We start from the raw sequence: 25,157 nt of genomic DNA, 5'->3' as shown, positions 1-25,157 counted from the left end.
CAGTGCATAACAGCTAGAGAATACTTAAATAAATTAGGGCTCACTTGAACAGTTAAGTATTCTAAAAGCATTTTTAATTAGAAAATGTTCCAAAAAATGTGAATTTAAACTCAAGAATTCAAACCATATATACAGTATCATCTCAGCCACATAAAAATTACACATCATATATGCTTATTTAAAACATGAAAGACATTATACCAAAAGGACAGTCAATGATAACATTAAGAATAGGAATTGATTTTACTCTTTATGCTGAATTTTTATTTTTCCATTAAAAATTAATTAGCACACACTTTTATAAATAGAAGAATTCATAAGCAAATTTGACCCATAAAATTTTTTCATCAGGGTGAAAAACAAGGTTTAAATTAGTAGAATACTAATAAATAAGGAATGTTAAGTTCATGAAATATTCCTAAACCCTACTTTGGTTAACTATAAACTCAAAATGCCTTTTAATTGGAGCATAAATTCATATTTTACAAACCTGTTCTTTTTATTTTTAATTACATCATTCCTTATGAATGTTTCCTGAACATTTGGGTGTGGCTAAAACACAAGGAATGTCTAAAATAGATTTTAAGGTTAATATACAGACAAATTTGAACAGTTACTTGGCAGTGGTTTCCTTCAGATCATCTTCATTAGGGCTTAACTCTCTATAGAGCTGTAAGTTACTAGTTTAGCATCTATCAGAGTGACAGTCATACAGAAGAAACTCACGTGGTAAACCACAAACAATACATTTCATTTATTGTTATGAATCCCATCATTCATTAGCTGAGCTGCCAATCTTTCCTGTAGATCACATGCATCAAAGTTCCTCTCTTCACCTCTCAACAGTATAGATTCAAAGATCTGATCACAATAAATCAAATCCATGAGCTAAGATAAATACAGTACACATAATTCCCTAGTTTCCCATAATTCCCTAGTTTAGAAATATTTATATATTTCTAAATATAACTACAATACTGCTTTGATAAATGGCAAACAGTCGAGCTTTTTTAAATCATAAAGGATCCTGAATCCTCCACAGATAATACACATTTTGCCACCAGAACTCATTTTAAGTTTTGGACTGAAGTATATTAACTAAATCCTATATTAAAGCTTGCCACAGACTCTCAAGTGTCTTGGCTTAATTGAAGAAATACTGTGCTACGTATACACATCACAAAAATGATAAAGAAATACTGCAACTGGAGTCAGAAGACCTCATGTTGAATTCTGGCTTACCGATGGATCTCAGTCAGTCATAACCTTTCTGAAACTTAAGTTTGTTTAAAAAAAAGGTGTGTGGGGGGATAAAAAAAGCTGTTTTATCTACTAATTAAATTATGTCAAATTATTTTAAGGATCAAGTTGGGACAATATGAAAGTGCCACTCTATAAACCTTTAAGCACTATATATATGAAATGTATTACTAGTATTAGGCATTCAACAAAACTGTTGATCTGAATTCAATAAAAAATTAATTGCTTATTAGGTTTTCAATCTGATTAATTAGGGCAGTGGTTCTTAAGTGGTATATATTAGAATTACCTGTAAACTTTCAAAAAGAAAAAATACACACTACCAAGGGTCTATAACTATAGATTCAAATACAGTGGGTCTGAAGTGAAGTCCAGAACCTGGTATTTTTAAAAAAGCTCTATATTTGGGTTCTAATGCATACCAAACCAGAGAGGGCATAATGGGAGTAGAGGAGCTCAAATGTGAGCCCACTTCTATTACTTCAACAGAATCCTTTAGCTGTCATCATATTTCATATTTAAATTTAAAACTATAGTTTGACCCACAACTTTCCTGTTCATTCTATGTGACAAAGGCTATACTCTAGAATTCCAGATGCCCAAAGGCAAACAGTAACTTAATTTCCACTATGAAGAAATCTCTCTCTCCTCTCCTTTCTTTCCTGTACATATGTGTGTAAAAGAGGTATTTAGAATGGCACATGTTTAGACCAACTAAGCCAATCTGGACAGTCTAAAACTTTGACTGAGATGGGCTGACTTTAAAAACAATAGAAATACCACCCAATCACCTCAGAATTAAACCTGACTTCTGTGGCTGGTTTGGGATGCACCAAGAGTTGCAGTACCATTGCTGCTGTCAGACATTCCTAAAAGTAAAATGTGTTAAGCACACATTAAGTAACTTAGTTAAAAGAGCTATATTACGTTGTTGATATTCTTTCTAACATTCCACCAAAGCAGCATAACTAATTTATTTAAAGTCAGAATTTGCTTCAAAACTATCTACAATCAGAGAAGAACCTACTGATTACAACAGGTAAACAATCAAAAAAAAAAAAAACAAAAATTCATAAAAAGTACTTAACCAGAAAGTAAAAATGTATATTTCAATGATTAAAAAATAATTTCATAAAATCATTTTAGATATGGCAATTTAAAATATCAGAGCATCCACTTGATTTGACAGATGAAAAAACTGAGATCTAAAGATGTCTAAAGCCAAAATGTTAGTTACTCATGGCCTATTTAAAACCAAAGTTCCAGACCAGAACTCAGACCTCCCACCTCCTCGCCAGTGATCTTTAGTATTGATAAATGATGTGACTGCTCATTGTCTAAGTGAAACACTATATTCAAATTTCATTCAATAAAAGTTAAATGAGCTATTGCTGCTTCTAACTTTCTCAACAAACATTTAGAAAATGCCAACTACATGAAGAAGAGTAAAATCTAGTTCAGGTTCTAAGAGCACTCAGGGAGATGGATATACAAACAAATAATTACAAGACAATATATTAAATAATAATATTCTACTCTTGAGGTACACTGGAGGGAACAATTTTACTGTTAGCAAACAGAATCCAACATACCACATTTAGAAAATAATACATCATGACCAAGTGGGATTTATCCAGGAATACAGGATTAATTCAATTAGGAAATATATAAATACATAACATTAATAAATCTAAAGGTGAGAAACATGATTTTCTCCATAGATGCTGAGAAATCTTTTGACAGATTCAACACCCATTGAAAATTAAACACTCAAGGATATAAGAATTGAGGGATATTTTTTCAACATGATAAAATATATACACTTCAGTCCTACAAAAACATTACACTATTTAAAATGAAGAAATAATAGAGGCATTTCCACTAAGATCAGGAACAAAGCAAAGACGCTCACCCTCTCCACTACTATTCAACACTGTAGTAGAGACATTAGCCAATACATTTAGACAAAAGAAATCAGTTAGAAGAAGAATAGGTGAAGAAGTAAAATGATCTCTATTTGCAGATGGTATGAGAGTATATCTAAAAAACTTCAAAGAATCAAGGATAAAACTAACTCAAAAATAAAAGAAGTAGCAGATGAAATTAACATATAAAATCAACAGACTTAATATACACAAACAATAAACAGAGACCAAAACAGCAGAGAAAAATCCCATTTACAACAGCAACAAAAGATCAAATCCTTGGGAATAAATTAAACAGTGGGCAAAATCTATATGAGAAAAAAAAAATAAGACATGACTGGAAGACACTAAAAAAAATGTAAGCAAATGGAAATAAATAAATGGGGAGAAATAGACAACTCTTCCTCACAACAGAATTTCAATTAATAAATGTAAAAGGAAAGAAGGAAACAATCACCAATAGGCACACATCACTGCAACATCAGCTGCAGAAAAGAAGTACTGACAGATGCTAAAAACAGACGGGAAACGTTTGAGGAAATGACGTTCTTCAAGCATTAGCGACTACCAATTTAATAGGCCAAGCTTGATTTTGTTATGAAACGTATTCCTGCAAAGGAGAAGCTAATTCTACTTAAAATTATGCCTAAGAGTCACCCCCAGAGAACCTCTTTTTGTTGATCAGATGCAGACTCTCTCTCAAAGCCAACTCTGTAGGTAAACTCACTGCCCTCCCCTTCACGTGGGACAGGACTCCCAGGGATGTAAATCTCCCCGCAACACGCGACATGACTCCTGGGGATGAGCCTGGCCCTGGCACTGTGGGAATGAGAAAGCCTTCTTGGACCAAAAGGAGAAAGAAAAATTAAACAAAATAGAGTTTCAGTGGCTGAGAGATTTCAAATAGAGTCAAGAGGTCACTCTGGAGGTTATTCTTATGCATTATAAAGATATCTCTTTTTAGTTTTTAGTGTATGGAAAGAGTTAAAGGAAATACCTGAAACTGTTGAAATGTAATCCAGTAGCCTTGATTCTTGAAGATGACTGTGTAACTATATAGCTCTTAAGGTGTGACTGTGTAATTGTGAAAACCTTGAGACTGACACTCCCTTTATCCAGTGTAAGGACAGATGAGTAAGAAAACAAAGACAAAAATAAATAAATCTTCGAGGGTGGGGGAAAGGGGGTATGGGATGCTTTGGGTGTTCTTTTTTTTATTTTTATTCTTCTTTTTATTTTTTTATAGAGTAATGAAAATTTTCAAAAATTGATTGTGCTGATGAATGCACAACTATATGCGATAACCATGAACCATGATTGTACACTTTGGATGACTATTTGGTATGTGAATATATCTCAATAAAACTGCACTTAAAAAAAAAAGTCTGGGGGAGAAACAGGATTTACAGTCTCAAAGTATCTCTCACAAGACACGTATCAACTACAAAGGGAAAGACAGTAACTTTACAATGGAGAAACTCAGCAGACCAAGTGATAAAGGCAAACACCAACAGTGATAAGGCATATCAACATCATAAACTCCTTGATAGTATTAACTGAGAATACATCACTGATATGGTATTCTTGCCAAAAAATGTATAAACTCAATCCAATCATGAAATAACATCAGACAAATCCAAGCTGACGGATGTTCTACAAAATAACTGATCAGTACTCTTCAAAAGTGTCAAGATTATGAAAGACAAGAACTGTTACATACTGGAAGAGACTGGAAAAATAAATACAATGTTGGTTCCTGGGTAGGATCCTAGAACAGAAAAAGGACAATAGTTGAAAAATTGGTAACATTCTAAGAAGGTCTGTAGTTTATTAATAATATGATACTAATGCTAATTTCCTATTCTTGATAATTATACTATGGTTAAGTAAGATGTTAACATTATGGGAAGTGGGCTGACAAATAAAGGGAACTCTGTACTATTTTTGCAACTGTCTTCAAGTCTAAAATGAGACCAAAATAGTTTAAAAACTGTAAGGAATTCTGAGCACAGGTAGAGGAATTACCCTTAGATAGGAAGAAATCTCTTCTATGGAGGCAGAATGAAAGCAGTTGAGATAGAGGAATAGAATGGAAAATGGAAGAAAGTGAAGGCAGTTCATTTTAGCTGTCTTCTACTTTCTTGTGAAATAGAAGTTATCACCTGCTGCCCCATATTTAAACAGTGGCACCAACTAGGAAAATAGATCATTACTGTCCAGCACTAGAAAACAACAACTCCAGGGAAACAGGGAAACAGAGAATCAAGTATCTGAGAATAATAGAGACAGGTACTAAATCTGTGCCATTCATATTCTTTACATGATCTAACCTATTTCACATTTATCTTTTAAAAGTTTGCCTGTTGATAACCCGGGGCAAGATGGCAGACTGGTGAGCTGTATGTTTTAGTTACTCCTCCAGGAAAGTAGGTAGAAAGCCAGGAACTGCGTGGACTGGACACCACAGAGCAATCTGACTTTGGGCATACTTCATACAACACTCATGAAAACGTGGAACTGCTGAGATCAGCGAAATCTGTAAGTTTTTGCGGCCAGGGGACCCGCGCCCCTCCCTGCCAGGCTCAGTCCCGTGGGAGGAGGGGCTGTCAGCTCCGGGAAGGAGAAGGGAGAACTGCAGTGGCAGCCCTTATCGGAAACTCATTCTGCTGATCCAAACTCCAACCATAGATAGACGGAGACCAGACACCAGAGAATCTGAGAGCAGCCAGCCCAGCAGAGAGGAGACAGGCATAGAAAAAAAACAACACAAAAAAATCCAAAATAAAAGCGGAGGATTTTTGGAGTTCTGGTGAACACAGAAGGGGGAAGGGCAGAGCTCAGGCCCGAGCGCAGGCCCTGAGGCGCATATGCAAATCCTGAAGAAAAGCTGATCTCTCTGCCCTGTGAACCTTTCCTTAATGGCCCTGGTTGCTTTGTCTCTTAGCATTTCAATAACCCATTAGATCTCTGAAGAGGGCCCTTTTTTTTTTCTTTCTTTTTTTTTTTTAATCCTTTTTTCTTTTTCTAAAACAGTTACTCTAAGAAGCCCAATACAGAAAGCTTCAAAGACTTGCAATTTCGGCAGGTCAAGTCAAGAGCAGAACTAGGAGAGCTCTGAGACAAAATGCAATAATCCAGTGGCTGAGAAAATTCACTAAACACCACAACTTCCCAAGAAAAGGGGTGTGTCCGCTCACAGCCATCATCCTGGTGGACAGGAAACACTCCTGCCCATCACCAGCCCCATAGCCCAGAGCTGCCCCACACAACCCAGTGTGACAGAAGTGCTTCAAATAACAGGCACACACCACAAAACTGGGCGTGGACATTAGCCTTACCTGCAACCTCAGCTGACTGTCCCAGAGTTGGGAAGGTAGAGCAGTGTGAATTAACAAAGCCCCATTCAGCCATCATTTCAGCAGACTGGGAGCCTCCCTACACAGCCCAGCAGCCCAGAACTGCCCTAGGGGGATGGCACTCACCTGTGACATAGCACAGTCACCCCTCAACAGAGGACCCGGGGTGCACAGCCTGGAAGAGGGGCCCACTTGCAAGTCTCAGGAGCCATACGCCAATACCAAGGACTTGTGGGTCAGTGGGAGAGACAAACTGTGGCAGGACTGAACTGAAGGATTAGACTATTGCAGCAGCTTTAAAACTCTAGGATCACCAGGGAGATTTGATTGTTAGAGCCACCCCCCCCAACCTGACTGCCCAGAAACACGCCCCATACACAGGGCAGGCAACACCAACTACACACGCAAGCTTGGTACACCAATTGGGCCCCACAAGACTCACTCCCCCACTCACCAAAAAGGACAAGCAGGGGAGAACTGGCTTGTGGAAAACAGGTGGCTCGTGGACGCCACCTGCTGGTTAGTTAGAGAAAGTGTACTGCACAAAGCTGTAGATCTGATAAATTAGAGATAAGGACTTCAATTGGTCTACAAATCCTAAAAGAACCCTATCAAGTTCAGCAAATGCCACGAGGCCAAAAACAACAGAAAATTATAAAGCATATGAAAAAACCAGACGATATGGATAACCCAAGCCCAAGCACCCAAATCAAAAGATCAGAAGAGACACACCACCTAGAGCAGCTACTCAAAGAACTAAAGATGAACAATGAGACCATAGTACGGGAAACAAAGGAAATCAAGAAGACCCTAGAAGAGCATAAAGAAGACATTGCAAGACTAAATAAAAAAATGGATGATCTTATGGAAATTAAAGAAACTGTTGACCAAATTAAAAAGATTCTGGACACTCATAGTACAAGACTAGAGGAAGTTGAACAACGAATCAGTGACCTGGAAGATGACAGAATGGAAAATGAAAGCATAAAAGAAAGAATGGGGAAAAAAATTGAAAAACTCGAAATGGACCTCAGGGATATGATAGATAATATGAAACGTCCAAATATAAGACTCAATGGTGTCCCAGAAGGGGAAGAAAAGGGTAAAGGTCTAGGAAGAGTATTCAAAGAAATTGTTGGGGAAAACTTCCCAAATCTTCTAAACAACATAAATACACAAATCATAAATGCTCAGCGAACCCCAAATAGAATAAATCCAAATAAACCCACTCTGAGACATGTACTGATCACACTGTCAAACACAGAAGAGAAGGAGTAAGTTCTGAAAGCAGCAAGAGAAAAGCAATTCACCACATACAAAGGAAACAGCATAAGACTAAGTAGTGACTACTCAGCAGCCACCATGGAGGCGAGAAGGCAGTGGCACGATATATTTAAAATTCTGAGTGAGAAAAATTTCCAGCCAAGAATACTTTATCCAGCAAAGCTCTCCTTCAAATTTGAGGGAGAGCTTAAATTTTTCACAGACAAACAAATGCTGAGAGAATTTGCTAACAAGAGACCTGCCCTACTGGAGATACTAAAAGGAGCCCTACAGACAGAGAAACAAAGAAAGGACAGAGAGACTTGGAGAAAGGTTCAGGACTAAAGAGATTCGGTATGGGTACAATAAAGGATATTAATAGAGAGAGGGGAAAAATATGACAAACATAAACCAAAGGATAAGATGGCTGATTCAAGAAATGCCTTCACTGTTATAACGTTGAATGTAAATGGATTAAACTCCCGAATTAAAAGATATAGATTCGCAGAATGGATCAAAAAAAATGAACCATCAATATGTTGCATACAAGAGACGCATCTTAGACACAGGGACACAAAGAAACTGAAAGTGAAAGGATGGAAAAAAATATTTCATGCAAGCTACAGCCAAAAGAAAGCAGGTGTAGCAATATTAATCTCAGATAAAATAGACTTCAAATGCAGGGATGTTTTGAGAGACAAAGAAGGCCACTACATACTAATAAAAGGGGCAATTCAGCAAGAAGAAATAACAATCGTAAATGTCTATGCACCCAATCAAGGTGCCACAAAATACATGAGAGAAACACTGGCAAAACTAAAGGAAGCAATTGATGTTTCCACAATAATTGTGGGAGACTTCAACACATCACTCTCTCCTATACATAGATCAACCAGACAGACGACTAATAAGGAAATTGAAAACCTAAACAATCTGATAAATGAATTAGATTTAACAGACATATACAGGACATTACATCCCAAATCACCAGGATACACATACTTTTCTAGTGCTCACGGAACTTTCTCCAGAACAGATCATATGCTGGGACATAAAACAAGCCTCAATAAATTTAAAAAGATTGAAATTATTCAAAGCACATCCTCTGACCACAAGGGAATACAATTAGAAGTCAATAACCATCAGAGACTTAGAAAATTCACAAATACCTGGAGGTTAAACAACACACTACTAAACAATCAGTGGGTTAAAGAAGAAATAGCAAGAGAAATTGCTAAATATATAGAGATGAATGAAAATGAGAACACAACATACCAAAACCTATGGGATGCAGCAAAAGCAGTGCTAAGGGGGAAATTTATAGCACTAAACGCATATATTAAAAAAGAAGAAAGAGCCAAAATCAAAGAACTAATGGATCAACTGAAGAAGCTAGAAAATGAACAGCAAACCAATCCTAAACCAAGTACAAGAAAAGAAATAACAAGGATTAAAGCAGAAATAAATGACATAGAGAACAAAAAAACAATACAGAGGATAAATATCACCAAAAGTTGGTTCTTTGAGAAGATCAACAAGATTGACAAGCCCTTAGCTAGACTGACAAAATCAAAAAGAGAGAAGACCCATATAAACAAAATAATGAATGAAAAAGGTGACATAACTGCAGATCCTGAAGAAATTAAAAAAATTATAAGAGGATACTATGAACAACTGTATGGCAACAAACTGGATAATGTAGAGGAAATGGACAATTTCCTGGAAACATATGAACAACATAGACTGACCAGAGAAGAAATAGAAGACCTCAACCAACCCATCACAAGCAAAGAGATCCAATCAGTCATCAAAAATCTTCCCACAAATAAATGCCCAGGGCCAGATGGCTTCACAGGGGAATTCTACCAAACTTTCCAGAAAGAACTGACACCAATCTTACTCAAACTCTTTCAAAACATTGAAGAAAATGGAACACTACCTAACTCATTTTATGAAGCTAACATCAATCTAATACCAACACCAGGCAAAGATGCTACAAAAAAGGAAAACTACCGGCCAATCTCCCTAATGAATATAGATGCAAAAATCCTCAACAAAATACTTGCAAATCGAATCCAAAGACACATTAAAAAAATCATACACCATGACCAAGTGGGGTTTATTCCGGGCATGCAAGGATGGTTCAACATAAGAAAATCAATCAATGTATTACAACACATTAACAAGTCAAAAGGGAAAAATCAATTGATCATCTCAATAGATGCTGAAAAAGCATTTGACAAAATCCAACATCCCTTTTTGATAAAAACACTTCAAAAGGTAGGAATTGAAGGAAACTTCCTCAACATGATAAAGAGCATATATGAAAAACCCACAGCCAGCATAGTACTCAATGGTGAGAGACTGAAAGCCTTCCCTCTAAGATCAGGAACAAGACAAGGATGCCCGCTGTCACCACTGTTATTCAACATTGTGCTGGAAGTGCTAGCCAGGGCAATCCGGCAAGACAAAGAAATAAAAGGCATCCAAATTGGAAAAGAAGAAGTAAAACTGTCATTGTTTGCAGATGATATGATCTTATATCTAGAAAACCCTGAGAAATCGACGATACAGCTACTAGAGCTAATAAACAAATTTAGCAAAGTAGCGGGATAGAAGGTTAATGCACATAAGTCAGTAATGTTTCTATATGCTAGAAATGAACAAACCGAAGAAACACTCAAGAAACAGATACCATTTTCAATAGCAACTAAAAAAATCAAGTACCTAGGAATAAACTTAACCAAAGATGTAAAAGACCTATACAAAGAAAACTACATAACTCTACTAAAAGAAATAGAGGGGACCGTAAAAGATGGAAAAATATTCCATGTTCATGGATAGGAAGACTAAATGTCATTAAGATGTCAATTCTACCCAAACTCATCTACAGATTCAATGCAATCCCAATCAAAATCCCAACAACCTACTTTGCAGACTTGGAAAAGCTAGTTATCAAATTTAGTTGGAAAGGGAAGATGCCTCGAATTGCTAAAGACACTCTAAAAAAGCAAAACGAAGTGGGAGGACTTACACTCCCTGACTTTGAAGCTTATTATAAAGCCACAGTTGCCAAAACAGCATGGTACTGGCACAAAGATAGACATATAGATCAATGGAATCGCATTGAGAATTCGGAGATAGACCCTCACATCTATGGCCGACTGATCTTTGATAAGGCCCCCAAAGTCACTGAACTGAGTCATAATGGTCTTTTCAACAAATGGGGCTGGGAGAGTTGGATATCCATATCCAAAAGAATGAAAGAGGACCCCTACCTCACCCCCTACACAAAAATTAACTCAAAATGGACCAAAGATCTCAATAGAAAAGAAAGTACCATAAAACTCCTAGAAGATAATGTAGGAAAACATCTTCAAGACCTTGTATTAGGCGGCCACTTCCTAGACTTTACACCCAAAGCACAAGCAACAAAAGAGAAAATAGATAAATGGGAACTCCTCAAGCTTAGAAGTTTTTGCACCTCAAAGGAATTTCTCAAAAAGGTAAAGAGGCAGCCAACTCAATGGGAAAAAATTTTTGGAAACCATGTATCTGACAAAAGACTGATATCTTGCATATATAAAGAAATCCTACAACTCAATGACAATAGTACAGTCGGCCCAATTATAAAATCGGCAAAAGATATGAAAAGACAGTTCTCTGAAGAGGAAATACAAATGGACAAGAAACACATGAAAAAATGTTCAGCTTCACTAGCTATTAGAGAGATGCAAATTAAGACCACAATGAGATACCATCTAACACCGGTTAGAATGGCTGCCATTAATCAAACAGGAAACTACAAATGCTGGAGGGGATGTGGAGAAATTGGAACTCTTATTCATTGTTGGTGGGACTGTATAATGGTTCAGCCACTCTGGAAGTCAGTCTGGCAGTTCCTTAGAAAACTAGATATAGACTTACCATTCGATCCAGCGATTGCACTTCTCGGTATATACCCGGAAGATCGGAAAGCAGTGACACGAACAGATATCTGCACGCCAATGTTCATAGCAGCATTATTCACAATTGCCAAAAGATGGAAACAACCCAAATGTCCTTCAACAGATGAGTGGATAAATAAAATGTGGTATATACACACTATGGAATACTACGCGGCAGTAAGAAGGAACGATCTCGTGAAACATATGACAACATGGATGAACCTTGAAGACATAATGCTGAGCGAAATAAGCCAGGCACAAAAAGAGAAATATTATATGCTACCACTAATGTGAACTTTGAAAAATGTAAAACAAATGGTTTATAATGTAGAATGTAGGGGAACTAGCAATAGAGAGCAATTAAGGAAGGGGGAACAATAATCCAAGAACAGATAAGCTATTTAACGTTCTGGGGATGCCCAGGAATGACTATGGTCTGTTAATTTCTGATGGATATAGTAGGAACAAGTTCACAGAAATGTTGCTATATTATGTAACTTTCTTGGGGTAAAGTAGGAACATGTTGGAAGTTAAGCAGTTATCTTAGGTTAGTTGTCTTTTTCTTACTCCCTTGTTATGGTCTCTATGAAATGTTCTTTTATTGTATGTTTGTTTTCTTTTTAACTTTTTTTCATACAGTTGATTTAAAAAAGAAGGGAAAGTTAAAAAAAAAAAAAAAAAAAAAAAACCAAGGAAAAAAAAAAGATGTAGTGCCCCCTTGAGGAGCCTGTGGAGAATGCAGGGGTATTCGCCTACCCCACCTCCATGGTTGCTAACATGACCACAGACATAGGGGACTGGTGGTTTGATGGGTTGAGCCCTCTACCACAGGTTTTACCCTTGGGAAGACGGTTGCTGCAAAGGAGAGGCTAGGCCTCCCTATGGTTGTGCCTAAGAGCCTCCTCCCGAATGCCTCTTTGTTGCTCAGATGTGGCCCTGTCTCTAGCTAAGCCAACTTGAAAGGTGAAATCACTGCCCTCCCCCCTACGTGGGATCAGACACCCAGGGGAGTGAATCTCCCTGGCAACGTGGAATATGACTCCCGGGGAGGAATGTAGACCTGGCATCGTGGGACGGAGAACATCTTCTTGACCAAAAGGGGGATGTGAAAGGAAATGAAATAAGCTTCAGTGGCAGAGAGATTCCAAAAGGAGCCGAGAGGTCACTCTGGTGGGCACTCTTATGCACACTTTAGACAACCCTTTTTAGGTTCTAAAGAATTGGGGTAGCTGGTGGGGGATACCTGAAACTATCAAACTACAACCCAGAACCCATGAATCTCGAAGACAGTTGTATAAAAAGGTAGCGTATGAGGGGTGACAATGGGATTGGGAAAGCCATAAGGACCACACTCCACTTTGTCTAGTTTAGGGATGGATGAGTAGAAAAATAGGGGAAGGAAACAAACAGACAAAGGTACCCAGTGTTCTTTTTTACTTCAATTGCTCTTTTTCACTCTAATTATTATTCTTGTTATTTTTGTGTGTGTGCTAATGAAGGTGTCAGGGACTGATTTGGGTGATGAATGTACCACTATGTAATGGTACTGTAAACAATTGAAAGTACGATTTGTTTTGTATGACTGCGTGGTATGTGAATATATCTCAATAAAATGAAGATTAAAAAAAAAAAAAAAAGAATTGATTCAAAATGTAAAAAAAAAACAAACAAAAAACTAATAACCCAATTTTGAATAATTTAAAGCTCTTTTTGGGGAAGTTTTTGACTCAATTGGGCTCATCATGCATGGCTTTGATGTGAAACAATTTGTTCTTGAAAGCTAACATTATTGTTGGCAATAAAGACAGGAAGTAGAAATAAGTTTCCAATATGTAAAGCAGATTTCTCATTTCACATGGACCTGTTCTGGGTCTTGGCTTATGAATCACACTATGTTCCCTGCAATAAGATGCTGTCCATGCAGCTGGTTATGAAAAATGGCCTGTAATTGTGAATCTGATATTGGTTTTCAATACTGAATTTATCATTCTGTCCTCTTAACAGATATTAAATACTTTAAGGAATTTAAAAAAAAAAAAAAAAAAAAAGTTTGCCTGTTCATAACTTTGATAACCAACAAACAGAGAAAGTGACAGGATTTTAAAAATCTCATACTTGAAAATACAAGCTATTGACTTGCAATTTTTGCTGCTTCAAAATAGGCTTTCTGATTTTTACTTGGTTTCATGATTATCTTTAAAAGCTGTCTTCAAAATAGGATGATAAAATAAACTACCAGTAATAAACTAAATTGATAAACTACTAATATAAACTAAATAATAAAACTACTGCTAACATTCACGTCTCAGAGGCCAATTATTTTGGAAGTCAAAGATGCCTTAAGTCGTCTCCAGGGTTCTGCTTCTATCAATCGCCTAGAAGTATTCATTGACTAATAAGTATAATAACCAAAAACCTCTAAAATGTGAATTACTAATTAGACTTATAAAAATGCATAAATAATACCACCTGTAGTTTATACTACATCTAACGGTTCAGGGTTGTTTTTAATTTTATTATAAAAATCACATTTTGATTTCCATAAACTGAATAGATTTGATCTACCCAAACAGAAACCATGTAAGAACTTTTACAAGAATTTAATGAAGGAAAGTTCTATATACTATAATTCTTAAGTGTATCTGAGGTCTTCTTAGGACCCAGAAAAGAGAGGTACTGGATATACCAGGATCTCCAAAGCTAAGAAGAAACAAAAGACTCCATGCATAGCAGAAAGGAAAAACTGCATTTACAGTCTCCATGGTGCCAGTGAGTTAAAGAATCAGAAGTCTAATAATTAAAGGATCTATAGGATGTGTACTGTTGAACAGAAATCATGTGAGTTTTTCAAATTAAGGTAATTATATATGACAGGGGGTCTGAAACGGTATGCTCAAGGCACAGGATGGCAGTTAAACAGGATAAATGTGGCATATCATACCAGGATGCAAATTTACATTCTTTTTTATTAAATAAGTATGATATTATGCAATCTAAAGCAAAATTCACTTGAATAAGCAATGCACACAAATCTTTAAAGAAATTTCTTGAATTTTTATGATAAAATGAGCCTTGTAAGAAACATCTCAAGAGCTGATCTTTCTAGGTGTACTTTGGTAAAAAAGTTTGAGAAGTACCATAAATAATCATAATTTTTTTATGGGACCAAGGAGCTCTGACTGGCGAGTCAAGGATAATGCTAAGCAGGTAAATACAAAACACTTAAGAGCAAAAAAGTAGCAAATCTTGCTTTGATCTACTCTTGCTTAGTTTCTTTACATTGTTTTATCACTGGTATTCCAAAGACTCGGTATCATGCTAAAGATTAAAGTGGCTCTGTTTCTTTTGTTCCATCTACTGGAATATGCCTATCTTTTCTCACGCATGAACAAACAAGAAGAGAATGGTACGACTGGTTTTGATTTCATAACTCAACATTAATTTTCTCAGGTCAAACTGATTTCTTGTTTATAATAAAAAATGTAGAGTTAAAATACATATAAACTAAATAACAGAACTACTGCTAACAGTATATATATATATATAAAAAACAGAATATATATATATATTCTTAGGGTTGAAAATAATATCCAAAATACAGAAACTTTTTGTTTCAGTTAAAGCAATTTAAAATAATTTGTTCTTTATGATAAGTTTTTCAAACATAGAAAAATAAAATCTCTTTGTCCAATATGACTGACATTGAACTAAAAATGGCTTACCACACAATAAGTTCAAAGTATATTAAACTTACTTTCATAAATAGAATAAAACAAATAGAATTAAGGAAATAAAGAATCAATTACATCATACTTTACTGTCTTATATAAAGAACTACCCGGTATCTGTAAAAGCTATTTTGCTGAACACCTAAAAATCCTTTTAGATACTGATAAATTAAGTTTGGTTGTTCATTAAGATCAACACATCAGTCTACATAATTCAAAAACAGCTTCTCATTTATAGGTAGTAATAAGCAACAATTTAAAAGTCAGCCTAACAGATATTCCACTATCACCATCCCCACCACCATTACTAGCTTTTAACCAACTAACAAAATTAACTTTTTATTTTCCCCATTCAGACTATGTACAGAGAAACTATGAGAAGTAAAAGGTTAAGACTCTCAAAAACTAAATTACCCTCTGAAAAGTGAACTGGCTGTAAATAAACTTTAAATTATTCAGCATACAGCAGCCTCATTCTCCACTGATGGCTACCTGAGTCCCTGAACATTAGCAGTGAACCCAACCAAGAACAAAGAGAGCTGGTCATCTGTTTTTAGTGTTTGCTGTAATTGATTTCATTTCAAAATCAAACAGGCTCCCCGTTGTTGGTATTGCCTGCTTTTTCCCTCAGCAATGGACAGTTAATTTTGGAGTATTATTCTAATTTTGTTACTAAATATTCATTACCCCTCAATAGTCACAGTTAATGTTTTAAAACAAAATGAGAAAAAGTTCAGAATAAATAATCTAAAAATATTGCTTAATACAGATACACATGGCTACACATAGAAATATTTATAGATATGTGAGTATACATATACACGCACACACACACATTAGTTAGTAGTGTTAGTATAGTTAATATATACACATATACTCCCATATACTCCCTTGTTCTGTAAGCTAAGAGGGTCTGGAAGCAATAACAGATCTTGGTTTCTAATACTGTTCTTCAGTAAAAGGAACTAGCACTCCTTGGATAAATCATTGATTCTAGGGCTCAGGCAGGAAATATACAAGATAAGCCTAAAGCATCGTGTAATAACAAAAAGTAAGAAAGTGATCAAAACACACACACACATACACACAATGATGGGAGTATGTCAGGGGAATACAGAAGCCTACTGAAAGAGCTCCCAATGGTCAAAGATAAAACTATTTGAGAAAGAAAAAAGTACTGAATTAAAACTCCAAGTATAAAATAAATATCCATGAGTGCATATTTCTATAATTCCATAAATAATAAAAGGGGGAGAGGAGACAAATCTTTCATGCAGAATTTCAAATAATTTATGTAGAAGCTCCACCTTTAAGGAATAAGAGTGACTTTCTTCTAAAGAGCACAGTGTGGAAAGAGAGAGGAAAAAAAGTAACTTTACAGTGGAGAAATCTGACAAACAATACCTCAAGCCAGGTGATCAAGGTTAATATCAACAGTAATGTCATATTGATAGTACATACCCTTGATACGACACGATGCGACTGGCACTATACCTGTGGTCTTCTTCTCCAAAACACAATAGCCTAGTCTAATCATAAGAAAAACATCAGACAAATCTCATTTGAGATTTGGAACATTCTATAAAGTACCTGACCAGTAATATTCAAAAATATCAAGGCCATCAGAAACAAGGAAAAGTCCAAGAAACTGTTACAACTAAGTAGAGCCTAAGGAGACATGACAACTAAATGTAATGGGGTATTCTGGAACAGGAAAAAGACATAAGAGGAAAAGTGAGGAAATGTGAATAACGTATGGACTTCAGTTAATAATAATGTATCAATACTGGTTCACTCATTAAGACAAATGTGTCACACTGACATAAGATTTTAATAATAGGGGAAACCGAGTATGGAGTATAGTATTATACTCATAATTATTCTGAAAATCTAAAACTGTTCTAAAATAAAAGTTTATTAAAAAATAATCTAAGAATTCTGTGCTACATTCATATAATTATTAAGAATTTATTTCCATGTACTTGAAAAATAAGTATATTTGGTAATTTAACTACTACTATACTAACTACTATTTTTAAGCATTCATACTTGAAATCCCATATTATAAAATCCATGAACTGAAATCTTTAATATCAGCAACCTGGAGATTCAATATATCAATATTTAGGGTGTCACATAAGGAAAAGGAAATATAGAATGTAAGCTTTGTATCATTGTTGAATCTCTTGTATTTCTTAGCTGCGCTTAATGGGATTGCATAAAAGAATGTTCTTGTACATGGGAAGTGTATACGTGAATTATAGTGAATGTTCAAGGATGTGTGCAGCTAGCTCTCATATGTTCAGAAGACAGAGCAATAGATGATGGACGATAGATAGGGAGGGAAAGAAATAGCGATGCGACAGCATGTTAAAGTTGGTGGATTGAGCTATCGGGGGAGGGGGGTCAGGGTATGATGGAATTCTGTGTATGGGGTTAGTATTGTTTTTGCAACTGTTCCTATAACTTTGAATTTATTTCAAAATTTAAAAAAAATTTAAAAAAAATAAAATTAAAAAAAATATATTTAGGGTGTCACCACTAAGCTAAGTCCTAAGGATTCAATAATGAACTGAAAAAGAAAAAAATATGTGGTCCCTGCCTTCATGAAGTTTGGAGGCTAGTGACAATCATATAATCACACAAATAAATATAAATTGCAACTGTGGTAAATGAATAGTAGTATTACTTAATCTGAGAGGTTAGGGCATTCCCTAAGGAAATCAAACTTCAGCTGAGATATGAAGGATGACTAGGAGCCAACAAGGTAAGAAAGGGAGAAAAGAGGGTTCAAACTAAGAGAAAAGCATGTGCAAAGTCCTTGCAATGGCTAGGCTAAAGAAGGCCAGTATGGTTGAGGAGGGGAGAGGTAAGCAAAACATGGTACAAGATGAAGCTGGAGAGTTAAGCCATGTTAAGGAATTTTATTTTTATCACAGAAAAAATGCAAAACCATGAAAGGACTGGGGGGGGGGGTGGGTAGGAGGAGAATGACAATCAACTTTGTGTTTCAGAATAAATCACTGTGCCTTCAGGATGGATAATGGATTAGAGAGGAGCCAAAAATAGAAGTGATTAGACAAGAATGGAGGCTACTGTTGAAGTTTCACACAAGATGATGGTAACAAACTAAAGTGGTAGTAGTGGAAATGGAAAGAAATAAACAAAAGAGACATTTAGAAGGTAAGATTAATAAAACTTGTTGACAGATTGGAATTTGGTAATGGAGAAGGAGTTAATAAGAATCACCCCTAGTTTTCTAGATTTTACAACTGGAAAGATAATGGCATCAGTCAATAAAATAAGGAACAAAGAAAAGAGGACCAACATTTTGGATTTTTTTGGAGGGGGAGGAAGAATCAGTCTAGTTTTAGATACAGTGGATTTGAGATACCTTTAATATAGTCAAGAGAAGGTGTCTATTAGACAGCAAGATATACAGGTCTAGAGCTCAGAGGAGATAGAAAACACTCATGCTGTTAGAAAAGCTGACATCTTTATCCTAGAAGAGCAGCTAACTATAATCCCCAAATATCAAAGAAACACATTAGAATTACACTAGCGGCATTGGGATTTAGTTAAAACAAAAAGTTGAGGGAGAACATGACAATCATATTTCATCAGCAATCATATGTCATCATTCCCATGGGGAAGACAGGGATTTTTTAGATTTTGGTTCAACAGTATAATAATTACATGACCAATCATAGACCATTTTAAAGTTTAGCAGGGCTGGCCAACAGAACTTTATGCAATGATAGAAATGCTCTATATCTGCACGGTCCAATAAAGTAACCACTAGCTACACAGGACTACTGAGCACTTGAAATACAGACAGTGTGACAGAGGAACTCAATTTTTTTATTTGATTTGATTTTAATCAATTTAAATAACCACAGGTGGCTAGTGGTCACTGTATTGGACAGCAGGTTTAGAGCTTCCTCAAATATTTCATCCAATCCCCAACAACAACCTTGTAAATTATCTAGGAGTGGGAGTCGGAAGAAGAAGTAGAAGTGGAGGTGGGGTGGGAGAAACTTGTCATTTCTCCTGTTTATTTCATTATTCGAATTTTTATTTCAAGGATATTTATATATTACTTTAATAATTAAAATTTTAATTTTTAAAGCAATTGATGATATTCATTATAGACAAAATATTTTGTAACAAAAATAGTAAATATTGAAAAAGGAAAATAAAAATCAACTGTAAACTTACCTATAAGAAATAATCTACAATTAACAGCTAGTCATACAAGAGGATATACAATTTTAACCCTTTTGTCAGAAGTACGCATAGCACCAATGGCCCAAGTAGCTTTCCTAAGAGTTTTATCACATTTCTCTTCTGTCCACCAAACACCTTGGGAATTCTGTTAGACAGCCACCATCTCAATATTGGAAAGAACTCTACCACAAAATTGCCAAAGATAAACACTCAATAATTCACTTACCTATCTCCCTTTCACCAGCACCATTACTACTCCTGCCACCAATGTCACAGTCTAATTTGAACATAATCTCTACCCCCAATGTCAAGAAATCATTTAATCACTATAGTGAAAAGAACACAAGCTTTGGAGTCAAGCACCTTTTGTTTTTAAGTCCTGGGGTACCTTTTACTGCTTGGGTGACCCTGACTACTTACTTGTGCTGGTTTTCGTACCTTCTTCATTTGTTAATAAAATAAGACTACCTAATACACAGCTAGTATTTATAAAGCATAATGTCTAGCCACAGTAGCATTCAATAAATGACAACTATTGTCAGGTTCTGTGTGCCCGGTACTGCCTCAGATGCTGGAGGCAGCACTCTGAAGCAAAACAAATCGGCTGCTGGCCATCCTGGAGGTTATGTGTCACTGGCTAAACTCCAGTGTTTCCTTCCACCTGGTGTTTGAATACCTGATTCATCCTGTATAAGGTGTTTGACCTTGTACAAGGCACTTTACCTAAATCTCAATTTCTTCATTTATAACATGGTAAAGTTATATGCTCTATCTACTCGACATGGGTGGGGTAAAAATTCCTCTTCTCTAGGGTAAAGCTTTCCAACAATATGCCAAGAATGGATTACAGATGTTCTGAGATACTGACTCCCACCAGCCTTCAAGGAGCCCGAGTGGGTCTGGCTACAGTCTGCCATACAAATATAACCATTTTCTACATGTGCCATAACGTAGAAAACAAACTGGGGTTACCATTTGACTTCCTCCTCTGGGTGATTCAGGCCTCACCACCAATTCTGTAGTTCTAATGATCCTGCTACAAAGACAATGTGTCACTATTCTCCAAAGGATCAAAGAGGATCAAACATGAAAACTGAGGTGCTACTAGACCAATGCCATCATAAATATAAAAACAAAACGAAACAAAATAAAACTAACAATTACCTTAGGTGAGAATTATTCCACCTGTGTCAGATTTTCACAAAAGTCTTGAGCAATTTTCAGAGACCATAACAATCTAAGAATTCTTTCTGGTGGCAAATATTTGCCTTCTGAGAGAGGATCTGATTTTTTCCAAATGCCCAAAGACTCTAAGAGTCTAGTGATGAAGGTAAGGTGATAAAGCCAGGCAAGAATTCTTGACTCTTGTATATCTCAATCTGAACTGGAAGTAGTTCTAGAAGTGGATTTCAAAGCTGATTGCCTATTTGAAGAATGGTATTCACTTAAGTATGCTTGTAAAGGGAAAAAGTAATTACTTCATAAACAGTTGATTCAGGAAACAGGACCTGCCTATGCCCAACCTAAGACAAGACTTCAAAAGAAATAGAGGGGAAGGGAATGAGAGGAGGGGGGGAAGAAAGAAGGAAGAGTAATAAAGATAAGAGAAAAAAAAAAAAAAAGAAAATATATGCTTGTTATCTTGTAGAGAATGGCTGAGAGTCTGTAAGGGCTATTCATTGGCTTTCATGACTACCTAAAGTGAGCAAAGACCAAGTATAACGATTATTTTCACATCTTTGATTTGTGGTCTTTTTCATACATCCCAACATTAATGTTGGTGCTAATCTGACTTTTAGACTGCCATGGTCCCCAAGTCATCATCTTCCATATTATGTAGAACTACTTATTTTCCATTCTATGTGTATATTGTTAGGTTTTTGTCCAAAACCATACCACTTTAAATTCCCTGTTGAATTAACTGCTTCCTCCACCTCAAATTTATCATTCCAAAATTCATTTATACCTCCAAACTCTTACAATGCCAAGTTTACTGTTTATAAGCTTTATTTTCAAATTTTTCATTCCTCATATGTTATAATAAATACACACACACACACACACACACACACACACACAGAGAGACTTAGATCCACCCTCATGGCAAAACCCTATAGAATACCACTCCATAGACCTCCAAATGCAATTCTTCTTGTCATACCATTCAAACCAGGTGTTCATCCACTGAAAAATAATAAAGGAAAGACATTCTTTTTTTAATGTCCGATAGAAAATCAGGTGAGAGAGGAAATCATGATACCCGTGACTCATTCCAAAAAGGATGCAGAAGCAGTCTAGAGGAGAGGTTAACAGCTCACAGACTGGAGTCAATCTAGGATCTATCCTGGTTCTACCATGTAATTCTGAGCAGATTACTTCAGTAATCACTTGGTTTAGTATTTTCAGTTAATCATTTTGTTTCAGTTTCTTCATCTATAAAAATGGGGATTTTAGCCACCTTATAAGGATTAAATGAGATAATCATGTAAAGCACTAAACATAATGCTTGGCACACAGTAAGCAAATGATTGTTAATTGCTGTTACAGTGTTAGACAGAATCTACTATTTAGCATAGTCTATTGTTTATAAAGTCACGTTGGCTACTTCCCAAGTGAGGATGCTAGAAAGAGGGAAAATTATTTTATTATGTGGGCAGAAAATAGAGGTGACTCTACATAGCCTATGATGAGGAGTATATAGGTCTCTTCAAGTTCTAACATTCTGTGAAACAATCATCAAAGCATTTAGAATTTCAGACACTCAAATAACAAACACTTCACAACCAAATCAATAAATTCAAATATGCACTCCAAAACTTGTGTTTAGTTTGGAAGGATACAAACTTAATGTATTCCTCTGAGAGAAACAATCATCAAATACCTGATTTAGAATGAAGGGAAAAGGGGTGTCAAGATAAGCTACAACATACCATAGGTTTATGGACCACACCATTGAAATAACTATTTCCCCTTCCTAGCAAAATTAAAGTCCAAGGATATGACTCAAGTGAAAAATAAGAAAATGAGAGCAAAGTGCAACCAGAATTTAAATTTTTTACTCTGAACTACACCTAGTAGGTTGGCAATGTTCAGTATGTATTAAATAATTATAACACATCAATTTATAAATTCACTGAATCTCCAGAGCACTGACCACAACCATCCCTAAAACGAAACCTCAAAACCACAAATCAGAAACTAAACAAGTAGGCAGTCTCACTTCCTTCTCTAGGCCTAGGAAGAAATTTAGAAACACTCAAGTTTCAAAGTAGTTAGAAATTGCAGTATAAAGCTAGAATCCCTGCATTCTACTCTCCTAGGTCCCCAAAGAAGTCATTTACAGTTTGGAAAAACAACAGCTCCAGACACACACACACACACACACACACACACACACACACGCACACACACACACACAATGTTTCACTAACCTCAACAAGACAAGATTAAAAACAAGGTTGTTTTTAATCTTTGTAGGTCATATATCCCCTTTGAGAATTTGATAAAAAGAATGGACATTTTCCTCAGAAAAATGAAATGCACTCAAAAAAACTTTGCATGTAATTTCAGGGGCGGTAATGAAGAAAACCCCTGAAAGTCACTGACCCCTAGACCATGGCTCCCAAGTCAAGACCCAGAATTAAGACAAACCATTAATCCAAAGAAAACTAATTTACCGATTTGAAAAGAAACAAAGTAACTGAGGCACAGATTTCAATCCAGAAAATAATATAAGATTAGAAATATTTTCTATTTCATCAGATAAGCAGTGTTAGACTTGAAGGTTAGGGTTGGTCACACTGAAACAAAACAAACAAACAAAAAAATAGGACAAATTGAAGAAAAGCAGATATAGCCTACTGTAGTTGCTCTGAGGTAGCAGCAATGAAATTGTCAATTCCACAGCCTTAATACAAGGCTGGTTTAACGTCAGAATTCTGGCGCACATTTCCATGTCAGCGTAGTTATACTGCAACAGCAACATACCCTTGCAAGTAAAAGCACAAGTTTATGAAAAGTCCTGCAAATCTGCCATTTTCCCTTATCAAATAAGAACGAGATAGAGTAAGTATATACTTTAATCTAGGAGAAAACGAAGGGGAGGGGTATTAGAACTCTTAAAAGGGATACCTAGAGGATCTTCAGGAAGCGTAAACTACAAACTTTTTGTGATCAAAGGACTCCAGACGGAGATAAGAACAAAACAAAGGAAGTAATAATAAAACAAAGTAAAAGGAGAGAGAGCGCGTCCAGAAACTGTTCCTAAAAAAAAAAACAAAAAACAAAAAACAAAAAACAAAAAAAAAAAAAAAAAAAACTCTTTCCTTTTCCTAGACACGTAAACGGTAGTAACTTGACAAAGAGGAACAGACGAGAAGAAAACAGCACAACTCCCTTCCGAAACTCCAGCATTCCTTGGCCATCCTGACAAGCAAAGTCAGACTTGGGACAGTTCACAAGCAAGGCTCCTCCCTGCACCACTGCCAGATGAACCTCTCAGAGGGACTATCACTATCTCCCTTACCCTCATTGAGGGAGAAAGTAAGTGGGGGGTTGCAGAGAGGCGACAGAAACAAAGGTTGACTCCAAGCCTGAAGGTGGCCCACTCCAAGACTTAGTCAAGAAAGACCTGGAACCTACGACCCCTTTTCCTACTCAATGCATGCAAACCCGAGAGGGTTCCGCCCTTAAATGGCCGGTCTTCCCCCTTCACCCGCCTAGTGTTTCAGGGAAACACTCAAAGGGGTAGAAGGAATTAAGGGGCAGAAACTAAAGGCAGAATACTTGGACAGAAATGGCACAGAATAAGGACAGAAGTGTCCTGTGCAAGTCCGGAATAGCGAACCCTTAAGGCAACGTGTCCGCCCCCGCGAACCACCTCAAATCATCCTGCGCCCGACTTTTGCCCTGCTGGCACGCGCTGCCCTCACCTGTCTGCGGGAACTCCGGCAGCTCACACGCTGCGACTTATCCCTGCCGCTGCTCTCTGGGATCGCCTCAATCCTGCAAGAACTGAGCAGAGACGCGATCGGTGTCTTTTCCTACTTCCCTTACCTTCCCCCTCTCCCCCACGCACGTCGGATCCTCGGGGGCGGGGAGCAACTGCAGCTGTCACAGCCTCTCACTGACCAACCGCCGAGGACACCCGGACCGGCGGCCTCCCCACTTCGCCTCCAGAGGTTGCACCCGGAGCAGCGGAGCCGGAAGTGAAGAGACCGGAAGTACCGCTGTCCTTGGACCTGGACGGCCTCTCCCTCAATCCGGCCAGGCCCAGCCACGTCTCGATGGTGCCAGCCGCTCCTCCCACGAGGTCCCCTCCGCCTCTCGCCGAGAGGCTGGCCCCGCCCCTCCCGCTGCGGCCCTAGCAACCACATCCGGGGATCCGCCGGTTCCGTTGCCCTGGTAATTTTCTGGCTGCGGCCGAAATGTAGAGGGTTTTGAGCGCTGGTC

The 25,157-nt window shown here is 36.9% G+C and overlaps 1 protein-coding gene across 4 annotated transcripts in view; it reads right to left on the bottom strand.

The window, feature by feature from the left end:
- The window catches only part of ARFIP1 (ADP ribosylation factor interacting protein 1), a 195,913-nt gene extending 171,023 nt beyond the window's left edge, over positions 1-24,890 (bottom strand). For 2 of the 4 annotated variants that reach the window (XM_037830835.1, XM_037830834.1), the window contains exon 1: positions 24,638-24,890. The gene's annotated coding sequence lies outside the window, so the exon portion shown is untranslated. The remainder of the gene's footprint in view (positions 1-24,637) is intronic. The other 2 variants (XM_037830831.1, XM_037830832.1) reach the window with 2 other exon arrangements.
- Positions 24,891-25,157: the final 267 nt, after the last annotated feature.

Source organism: Choloepus didactylus, chromosome 3 (genome assembly GCF_015220235.1).
Source record: "Choloepus didactylus isolate mChoDid1 chromosome 3, mChoDid1.pri, whole genome shotgun sequence".
NCBI classification, from domain to species: Eukaryota; Metazoa; Chordata; class Mammalia; order Pilosa; family Megalonychidae; genus Choloepus; species Choloepus didactylus.
This window is presented reverse-complemented; position numbering and strand designations above follow the sequence as displayed.